The sequence below is a fragment of the Pomacea canaliculata genome, linkage group LG3 (genome assembly GCF_003073045.1).
Source record: "Pomacea canaliculata isolate SZHN2017 linkage group LG3, ASM307304v1, whole genome shotgun sequence".
NCBI lineage: Eukaryota > Metazoa > Mollusca > Gastropoda > Architaenioglossa > Ampullariidae > Pomacea > Pomacea canaliculata.
Genome location: NC_037592.1, coordinates 24370002 through 24381494, shown reverse-complemented (window position 1 = coordinate 24381494; position 11493 = coordinate 24370002).

Here is an 11493-nt window from a genome sequence, read left to right as displayed (position 1 = left end):
CGATAGATAACTACCTTCCACACACGACGCATAGGTAACAATGCATATTGCTCAATCAAGATGGAATTTTTTTGAATAAAAGGAATCAATAGCGAGTGTATGTTCTTCGTTCCACTTGACCATGAGGACTCACTCCTTGAGGGGTGTCCAACCAGTGTTGGTGGTGCTAGGATGAAAAGTATCGAGCTGAAGAGGCCAATATCAGAAACCTCGTAGTGGTATTTAATCTCGACAAAATAGATAACTTTTCTTTAATTAGCTACGTCTTTTAGTTGTTGTTTTGAATGAAATAAATTGTTCACTGGTTTGTAGAGAGACATCTCAAGTCCTCCCCATCTCCTTTCTAGTAAATCTTTCCTTCGCTGCTAAGGACCGCACAGTTCTTGCTAAAGAGGAACAATCTAATGGTCATCATCTTGAAAAAATGATCCATCATATAATAATAACTGAGTTATGTTGTATAAAATTGCATAATATCTTTTTTTCGCCTGTGGTACAAAACGCACTGCTAACTATACATGATAATAGATATTGGTAAGACTATGAAGCTCACACCTATCATAATCTCGAGTGTAACTTCGTTCTGATAGCGTAGTTCGTGTTTTATTGTTTCTTACATTGCTGCTTCGACTGATCATATTTTAACTGTACTGTAGCTATAAAAAAGAAAGGTGAGTGGTGAACTCTCGTATGGATTTTGGAATGGCGATCAGTTAGGCTGAAATCGTCATCTCTAAGTCCTATATAGCACAAATCTCTGGTACACACAAGTGACACAATAAAGCACAGACCACTGCTTCATGTAAGGCGTGTGTGTTGTAACTGGGGATTAGGATCTCAAAAACATTCTGTCACGATATATTCGCAGTCCAGCTAAGACATGTCAAAATATGTCCCGTGATTTACTCATATAATCATTATGCAAAAACATGGAGAAAGGACGAGGTGAAACTATTAAAAATGCCCGACCCTCACTCTTTCCATGTAAATCAGGAACCCTAGGCTATGTAACACAGAATAACCAGAGAAGAAGTACACTGCTTGGGTCTGCTTGTACTGATGGTCGGCTCGGTTCTCTCTCTGCGTAGTCAACGCACCAAATGAACTCTCGTACGTACCAAAGCGTCCATTTATGAAATCACGTCTGTTCCAACACTGAGAAATCATGTCATGGACAGTGAGAGTTTTTTACACATGAACACCGTGTCCAACGAACAAACAACTCCTATACAACTATACATATAACTGAAATAAATTATAAATAAACGCAACGGACTCGTATGTAGAGGAGACTGAAAGTGATGGAATGGTTGCACGATGATGTCAGGGCAAACGACAGGCGTGTTCCCACTATATAGTCCCCTTTCTAGTAAGATACAGACACACTTCTACCGCGCCACTCCCCCATTCGCACCGTCACCCTTCTGACACGCGAGGGAATGTGCCTCCGAACATCTCCGACCCACCATCGGCTTCCAGAGGGCCCTCGCGGTTGACTCAGGTCCTAGGTACCTGGGTAAAACAGAGAGTGGGGAGGGCGCTGTCAATTTCTTTATCGTCGGCGCCTCGCTCTCGTAATCCCCTAACCAATTGACTTAGTTCTCCATCGTCACTCCCGTCTCACCTCACTCACGTTTCTTTATTGAAAGGACGAATGCACACTGTTGTGAGCCGAGAGTCGCTCGAGGTCGTAGCGTGGGTTATGTTGTCTATCTGTCATTCGGATGTGTATTTCTTTTTGTCGGAGGGAGGTTTTCCTATTTTGTGCAGAACTAGTACGGAGGCTGCTGGTGGGTATCTTTTCATCGATTGCCATCTAATTTTCACAGATCCCCAGGACGATCAGTTGGTATGGAGTTCATGACTCTCCTGGCTTGTCGTGATACTTGCATCGCTATAGCCAAGCTATACTTCACCAACAGCCACTATTCGAGAAGAAAGTGATACACGCAAAGACATCACGACAAATGCATGATAGACTGGTGTTCGCTATTCACGACAGCCTGCAACTAAACCAAAAATATACATCAGCATAACTCAATTTTACTGCAAATCAGAATAGTAGAAAATCGTACGTCACGCAGATAAGTCAGGAGTTTGTTGCTGTAATGCAGAGTTGTTATATCTCAGATAGAAATCGCAAGAGTCGTCGCCACGTGATACGTCACATCACGCAGACAATTAGTTTCACTGGGGCCAAACACGGGCATAGGAGCCCGAACTGAGCTTTGGCGGTCACTTGTAACATCAACTCGCATAGACATGTATCTAAAGTCTACAACCCACAGAGAACGAGTTAAATTCACACAAATACTTAAGCTCACCATTCCAGATCAACGTTCTCATCCTTGTATGGAATATAATTGATGTTATTCTGAGAGACTGCCACACACCACGCAATGTCACATGGAGTGATTTTGGAAAGTAATATTTGCTCAGTGAAAGCGAGAGCTCTTTCCCGTGACTTGAGTTCGATGTCAGTCTTATTGTGATAAGCACCATCGAGTTCTAGCGTGCATTTGTCCAACTCACTGGGTAGTTTGTTGTCTGTTCTCTTTAACATCTTGACGATAGATAATTCAATACTTCGTGGAAGGCGCGCACCACACAAGGAATAATTTTCTCCAATAGCGTCTCTTCCACAGAGCTCCGGCATTTCCCGCTGCCGTCGCCAAGACGCAAGTGCATGCAACTGGTCGATGAGTGGTAACTATGGCTCCCTGATCAGTTTCTATTCGGTGGAGGCCGATTTGCAGCCTCGCACTTGGGCGAGCTTTGCAGACGAACATTGTTTACTTGGACATGACACCAGAAAATCTCCTTAAGGCATGTGTAGGATTTTAGCACTTCTGTTAAAACTATTCTTAACGCAATTATATTCAGCCACACTATATGTAATGCCAAAAGTCTTACCCAGAGCTACTTATCTTTCTGATTAGAAGATTCAGCGTCAGTGAGTGATTTTCAATGCTTCTTATCTAGTACTCTGTTAATTAAGGACGTAATCCTTTGACATTTTTCCGAAATAGATACTATGTGCATTCGCTATTACAGGAATGAATATAGTCACGATGATCACTCACGGTCACTTCTGGTTTATAAGAGCAAATATACACATTTTAATGCTTTATAGTAGGTTTATTGTCTATAAAACTTCTCACTAGTTCGAAGAGTCGCAACGACTAGACACACTCGGTTAGGTATAAGTTGCCGGAACCGTTTAGTGTAACATTATCGCGCAGGTGATGTGTCGATTTTGGCTTTGTGGTGCGGAGCAGCACTTCTTCTGTCAACATCAACCCATGCTCCCATGTTACATGCGCGTCTTGTTGTAATGTTTGTAGCCCGCAGGTGCCAGACACTGGTGTACACTTGCGTAGGTCTGACTATGACTAGAACAATGTTATCGCACATCTTATACTTACACAGTACTGATTCTCTTCCAACGTCCTCGCATTATATATATCATTAACAGTTGTTAGGTTTACTGCTTTGATGCTGGAGTGGATGATGGGTGCTCGCCCAGCTACACCAACGACTGGTCGTTGGACTGTCAGACTGGCAGAAGAATGGAAAGAAGCAGACTATCCTCTATGGCCTTACGACAGCTGCTGATCTGTTATTTTCCACTTTTTATCAAGTCCTCCATCTCGTCTTCTAACAGGACTACGAGTCAATTTAATCCGGAGTCGTGTGAGATTCTCGACTGTCCGATTTTCGTGTGGTAACGCTAGTCGACTGGATTAGGCAGAGAACGATACTATTTTGTTTTTTTTTTTCAAAGGCCATCATCGGAGGGCGCATAGACCTCTAAGTGTGTTATGTGATAACTCTCTGTTCTGGGATTATATGCAGCCAGCAGAAAAAGAGTCGTTTATTAGTGTCCACAATTTTTAATTTTGAGATTTACCTTTCAGGTTTGTAGATTGGTGCGACGATTCAGATTATCGGCTATAATCGCTTTCACATTCATTTCTGTCGTCCTTGGTGGACTTATTTGCTACATTCGCGAACTATTCAAAAATCGTTTCGCCAATATTCGTAATTGTGTCATGTCAACACAAATATTTTGTCGGTAGCATTAGTTTAAATTGTTTTAATTCAATCTCTCTGTATAGTGACATTAATATAATCCAATTACTCCGATAACACTTAAAATTTTAGGAATATTTCTGAAGCATACGTTGTTGTTGTGTTGGATTTATAGAGCACCTGTCTAAGCCAATCAGCTGACTGTCTAACTTTATATACTATTCCGCTATATGTATAGCGCATCCTAAATGCAGTCAGAACTCATAAAAAACACGACATATAACTTATGATAATACGATATTGCACGATACTAAAATCGAAAACTGCAACAGCGTTTGACAAGTCGCTCTCCTCTATTCACTGTGTCGCGCGACCAGTTGTACTTACCTTATTGTGTAATCTAGTGGGCAAACATTCCTCCACATCCGACGATCGTACCCGCTCACACCATTCCTACTATAACTTCATTCCGTCGTCATACGCTCGCGTAAGAAATAGTCCAAACACATCTTATCTTACCACACTAATGTCTCGTCGAAATTTGTCCGCTTGTTTTCCAGCAATATCTATCAATAATAGCATAAATGTCCGATGGCTTAGTTAGTTGGACACTTTGAGTTAGTTGTTCTCTTACGCAAGTAATGAAACAGTTTGCACTAAATGCAAACATGTCAGACTTCGTGTGTTTGAAATCACACTGTCCATATGTTTGTCTGCCCTTGTATTTTTATCTCTTACATGTACTGTTCCGGATCTAGTTGTCGATGAAATGCAAACGTGGCCCTAGCCCGCTTATTTTTTCCACAGACTTACTATTTTATCGCGGCCACAAACAGTTATCCTCATCAGACTGTCTCATAATCCGGTGATATTTGATACAAGTTGTAGCCAGCTCAGAGTAGTATGTAGCTCTGAATCAGGAAATTGAAGAAGAGCCGGTCAGATCATTGTCCTCTGAGGATCTGACAACAGCAACTCCATTTGAAATTATTGCTCACCGAGGCGGCGGAAAAAGGACAATAATTTTATACGAGGCGAAAAGAGAGCTCTAGTCTAGACCACTAAACACAATAACGCTAGGAAAGCGCAGTTACACGTTGCCAAACATTTTAACCTGACAAGTGGCCAACATAAACGAAGATGGGCTTTGCAAGTGCTCTTTTATCGTTACTAATCCCGTTTCTGATCTGTGGTCAAATTCATAGCTGGTGTTCACACATTCAACCGTACTTTTGTTCACGGCTGTTCGCGGCATAATATACTTCTATCTTTCACCTCTCGATAAATAATCCCCCTAAATATCGTGACCTGTATAGCTTGTGTGACATCGCCTCTTTTCAGTTATTCATCCCTTGAACGGTACTGGTCGCCGGAAGATCGCGTGGATGGGCACACGGACATGATACAAGTCCAGTGGATGGACGCGACTGCTGATGTCCCGCCACTCACGCCTCGATAGTGAGCAATCTCACAGACGACCAGTCCAATCCTTCACGTTCATATGTCAGTTCTTTCTCTAGCCAACGGAGGAGTCGACCACCCTCAGGGAACCTTGAAGGACTGCTGCAAGAAGGGGTTCCTGGTGTACGAAGTCATTGGCTTTGTGTTTCCTCTACGAAATGTGGACACTTCTCTGGCACTTGTTCTCGAATTCCTAAGCGCTGTACTAGATTTGTGTCAGGGTTTTCAAAAAGCCAGAGTAAACTCTTTCAATCAGCATGTCCTTCACATGTTTTGGTGAGTTCCACAGCCAAGACGAGTCATGACTGTGTTACAGAAAAACTTTTATGCTGAAACTCCTCTGTGTACCATTAAAATTCATGGACAGTATAATTACATGCTCTCTCTCTCTCTCTCACTCTCTCACTCTCACTCTCTCACTCTCTCACTCTCTCACACTCTCACACTCTCTCACACTCTCACTCACTCTCTCTCACTTTCTCTCACTCTCTCTCACTCTCTCTCTCTCTCTCTCACTCACCGCGCACACACCACAACGAGGACGTGTGCATGCCCATACCGTTCACTCTCAATCCCAGGTACTTGTCCATCTTTGCACGGTTGCATCTGAAACTAAATTCGCTGCTATTTCCCCCTGTATCTTAAGCTCAGCTTTGGTTAATGCTTTATGATCCTATGATCCCAGCAGTTATAACCGCCGAGCTGCAAGTTGTATAGGTCGTGGGAAGAGTTAGGCTGTACCGCCATAAAGTTTTTATTCTGTCCTAACACTGCACTACATTCTTGCTGCTCTTGCGATCCTTGCCATACACGTGGCCGATGTTACTTAAAGCTGTTCTTAACTTATAAAAATATGGACGAACATTGGAGCCCATTTGGCAAAGATTGATATAACCTATAACAGTCGTGTAAAAACATTGCCAAACTTATTCAAACATTTGTCCATATTTTTCTGGGTTCAGAAGTGCTTTTAGAGAGGCAAGAGGATACGTCTGTGACTTTAGCTATAAGTGTGTTTTGCCAAACTGTACACGTGACGAACAAAGGCAGAATCTCAGGACGAGCCTCAGACAAGAGTTTCATTTAAGAGCCAACCTTATTTGTGGTTTAACAGTAAGTCTTCTTCATTCCTGTCGTCCTCAGCCACAAAGACCGATGGACAGGGACCGGAATGTGACAGTCGTGTTTATTTCGCCATTAAATGTTTGTGTCGTCTGGGTTCGTATCGATCAGATGGAACACTTCAGATGTACTCTCATCGATATCTCCCTCGTATTTGTTACTGACACATCACAAGCTGTTCGTGAAATTTCGCTACCGGGAGACGAGAATGGAGAGAAGATAGGACCAGCTGAAGACTGAGCGGAAATGGGAAGGTTTGAAGCTTTCGCCGAGGCTGCTCACGTTATCCGCTTCAAGCAATAGATTTTTCTTTTAAAAAAAAAAAACATGGAGGAGACACTCTGTAACTCTTCCTCGTATTTTCAATTTTCCGCTTTGTCCGGCTCGCACCCTTACCCAAGAGTCTGCCGCCCACCTCCTCCATCTTCCTTGTACAGTCTTTTTCCCTTTTTTTTCTAGCATCTCTCTGAAGGATTGAGCGCCTTGTTCGAAAAGTACAACAAATGCTCTTTATTTTCTTCTTCAATCGGCCTCTCCACTTGATCTGATTTTAGGGAAAGTACAAGAAAGGTTTCTTTGGTATAAGCGTTGTGCATGGCGATCTTTTTGTCTTACGCACATCGAACCTGGATTAGGCAGATGGGACACTTTTTTTTAGTATTTGATGTTCATACAATTCTGAGAAAAATGTAATGAAAAAAAGAGTCTTTGGCAAAGGAAAAAGTGTTTGTCAGCTTGTCCTATTCGCTCAAAGGACAGTGTTTTACTTGCTGAATAATTACACGGGCAGGCTGGCAGGTGGTGTTGCAAAAACATTATGAACGTTCCTTGCCCTCAGATTGTGTGTTTTCTGTTCAGAGGGCCGTGAGTCTGTCTGTCTGTCTGTCTGTCTGTCTGTCTGTCTGTCTGTCTGTCTGTCTGTCTGTCTGTCTGTCTGTCTGTCTGTCTGTCTGTCTGTCTGTCTGTCTGTCTGTCTGTCTGTCTCCATGCATAAACTGCCTGCCCTCCCCCGCTCTCAGTCGCCTCCTCTGCTCTGTATGTTCGATCACTTCAGTTTCTGAATCCTCCCTCCATTGCTATCGCGGACACTTTCAATGTCGTTTTTATATTTGTTCACCTGTGTTTGTTTTAATTGTTTTATTTTTCATTTAGATTAATTGAGAACTGTTTCAGTCTACATTTTTGGATCTCGCCTGTCATGTCACCACTGTATCTGAACTTAAGCTTGTGTGATATTTTGGACATATTCCCATCTCATTACCTACATGAAGTTTTCGATTAGTGGTGTCTCTATATGAGCCTGTGATGCTAGACAAACAAAACACTGATGGTGATGGAAGTGGCTAGGCTTGGTCCTATCTGTAGTGCTTCTCGTCTCCACTTCGCCCTTTTCTGGCAGTTAATCTACAGCGCGTGACAGAGAAAGGCTGAGTGTGCATGCGCGTGCGCGAGTGTGTGAGAGAGAGAGGATAGAGAAAAAGTATTATGAATAAACTACAACTGTCGATGCTTGTGTTTAAGTGAATAAAGTCATGTGAGAAAGGTGCCATTGTCATTTAATTTCAATATTAAAACGTACTTGTTTTTCACCAGTGTTCACTCTCTCTGAACGTTGATGCATAGTGCTGTGAGGGGGATGAGTATGAAAGAAGGAGTTTTCTGGAAATAAAAACATTATTGTTTGACAGGAAAATAACTTCATGAGGACCAGAAGCAAACCCACAAAACTGAGAGACATGGAGATTTGAAACTCGACTAAGTGATGGAGCGGGGGTAGGGGAGGAATAGATGTTCAATGCCAAGCCAGCAACTAAGATTATATCACGGCAAGGCAGCCACCCCTGTAAATAGATGCCACACGCAGAGAAAGAACAGCGTGCCCGAGACGAGAACTGAACCCTGCCTGTATTAATGACAGGCGCTAACCGTTGCGCCACCGGACCGCCCAGACAAAGTGATGGCCACCCTCAAGAGCGAAGAAAGATTAATGAAGGAAGGGCCGACGACAGATCGGCTGGCGAATGGCTTAATGACAACCAGTCGATAGACCACTAGGAGCGGTCAACCATTTTGGTCACTAATCCCCGCTCCTCCATTCTCCCGGGAAAAATCACTTGCTTTTACTACGTCTACACAGTTTGTCCTGCATTGCTTCCTTTGGTAATACTTTGTCTCGCATTAAGTATCGTTGCTAACTTTACCATTTTTGGTGTCGCCGCTGTTGTTGCTATTGTCCATTCTTTTTATTTTTCGTTATACATGTCTTCTTCTCATCCTTTTTCTCCTTTTTGTGTCGTTATTCTAATCATTCCACAGGCATTTATGGTTGTGTAATAATTGTAATGTCACAATCGTTAACTAGCATGGAAATGATTTTTTATTGTTAGGTATTTTCTTTATCATTATCACACATACACACGCTCGCACGCGCGCGCGCACACACACACACACACACACAATCACCACCAACAGCACGCGCCTACACTATCCACAGAAAACGTTAAAATGACTTATTTAAAGCCCAGTTTAAGGCGTCTTTTCTAACCACTTTCGCGGGCCCGCAGATTGAAGGAGGATAATTTGAAGAGTTATGGGTCCCTAGTGCGTATCAGTCACCTGACTTTGCCAGTAACTGATGGCACTGGGATCACCAGTGATCAGCGGTCCTTCCAGACTTGCCCGCCTCCTGTATCACTGCTACTTCTTGACGAAGAGGGATGCGAGTGTGGCCACTGCGAAATGCAGCTCCATGATGAGAAGCCACTTTTTTTTTTTTTTTTATTAACAGAAGCGGTCTCATGTCCCCTTGTATCAGCAACTAGCCCTCCAAAACACTCGTTCTCAATACACCGACATTCAGTTCTGAGAACGCGCACAGAGTAGGTCGTAATTCGCTTGCATTTTAACCTTTGTTCAGACTATATCCGGAATAATTTTAGAAAGTGATTACTCTCTTTTAGGACTGAAAGGGTAGAATACCTGTCCAAAGATGTGTGGGCATTTTTATAGAGCAAAGATTAACGTGTTCACGAGATGAGTGATGAGGAAATATTAGAAGGACTGAATGCAAGATGTTTTTGTAAATACAAAAACGTGAAATAATTGCAGGGATTATATAATCAGTGTGTAGGCTGTGAACGACAATGCTCATAAAGACGAGTTATATATCTCCAGTGGAACTCGAATGGATTTAATGTATATCTGCCTTACACACTGTCCATTAGAGCAAAAGATATTCAATATAACTTTCCCATGATGCAGTCTTCTCCTGTAAAACACTATCGAATATACCAGCAAACGACAGAACTATGTCAAGTAATGTCAATCAGTGACCCTGGACTTGCGAAAACCGCTGAAGATCCAGTCAGAGCGCACTAGTTATTTCATGTAAAAGTGAAACTTGATATAGGTCTCTTTGCCTCTTCATTTTCACACGATCGACAATTCCTCCCTGTATGCTTGTGCTGATGCCGACTGGAATCAGAGCGCTGCACCCGAAACAGCTTTTTAGCAGAAGTAGTATGAGTTCATTCCGTCTTACGTTTTGTCCCTACAGGGCACTTCCGAGGTTATTGCTGTAGACTACGGGCAAAGCAATCTCAAAGGCAGTCATCTCCTGTCGAAAGTTCAGTACACATCCTTCTGCATGTATTTTTAAAGGTCTACTAAGGGGCAATATGTTTTTCCTAATAACTGGTTAAAGTTTAGTGCAATATGATACTTCCCCAAATTTTGGTGAATGCATTCCTTCTGTTTTCGAGATAAACGCCTCCAGAGATCATTTCTCGAGAACGGAACGTGGTATTCGCCCAGATATGGGGAAAGTGTACCTTCTACCTTAAAAAGATAAAAGACAAAAAATTTAGAAATACTTCTAGTTCCGTCGCCATTGCTATTCTTGAATGTCTGCCGATTGACAGGAGATAATGTAATCAGGGGCAAACTGCGTCCCGTTTTGACGCGCAATGGGAATCCTGTTTACTACCGGCATGTCAAGGCCTGGCTTACCGAGAAAGACTGTGTACACTAGAAATGTGCGGGGCATGGATTCTGATTCTTTTAGTACTGAACTTCAGCGTTCTGCTCTCCTGGTCTCCCCTCCTGACAATGTGGATGAGCTTGTGGCTCTGTACAACAGCACCCTGACTGCTCTTCTTGACAAGTTTGCGCCTGTGAAAAAGAGGTGCATTACTGAGCGTCCTGATACCGCGTGGTTTACTCCAGAGGTACGCCGAGCCAAGAAGGTCAGGCGTCAGGCGGAGCGCAGATGGCGCAAGAGTAGACTGGAGGTGGATCGTCAGATTTATCGCCATACAAGGAGCCAGTGTTCAGCCATCATTGTCAAAGCTAGGTCGCGGTATGTTATGAATATTCTAAGCTCTGCAGTTTCTGATTCTCGCAAGATGTTCGCAGTTGTGAATGGTCTCCTGGGTAAAGATGTGACTCAGCCTGTTCTTCCAGAGATGGATGATCAGATCGCTGCCAGTACACTAAGTGCTTACTTTGAAGACAAGATAAAGACCATCATGGACAGCTTCAGTGACTCGGTTGCTACTGTGGAGCAAACCAGTGACTTGTTTTGTGGCATGCCCTCTCTAACTTTCAACCAGTGACAGAGGATGAACTATTGAATTAGTTCGGCGTTGTCGCCCAACCACGTCTGTGGATGATCCTATCCCCACTAGTGTTCTTCTCCAGCACCTTGACATTCTACTTCCTGTACTAGTTCGCATAGTCAATGCTAGCCTTTTCTCTGCCTCTGTACCCAGACAATTTAAAACAGCTGTGATCAAGCCTATCTTAAAGAAGCACAACTTGGACCCTAGCTTGTGTAAAACTATAGACCTGTTTTCGAATTTGCCTTTTGTTTCGAAACTT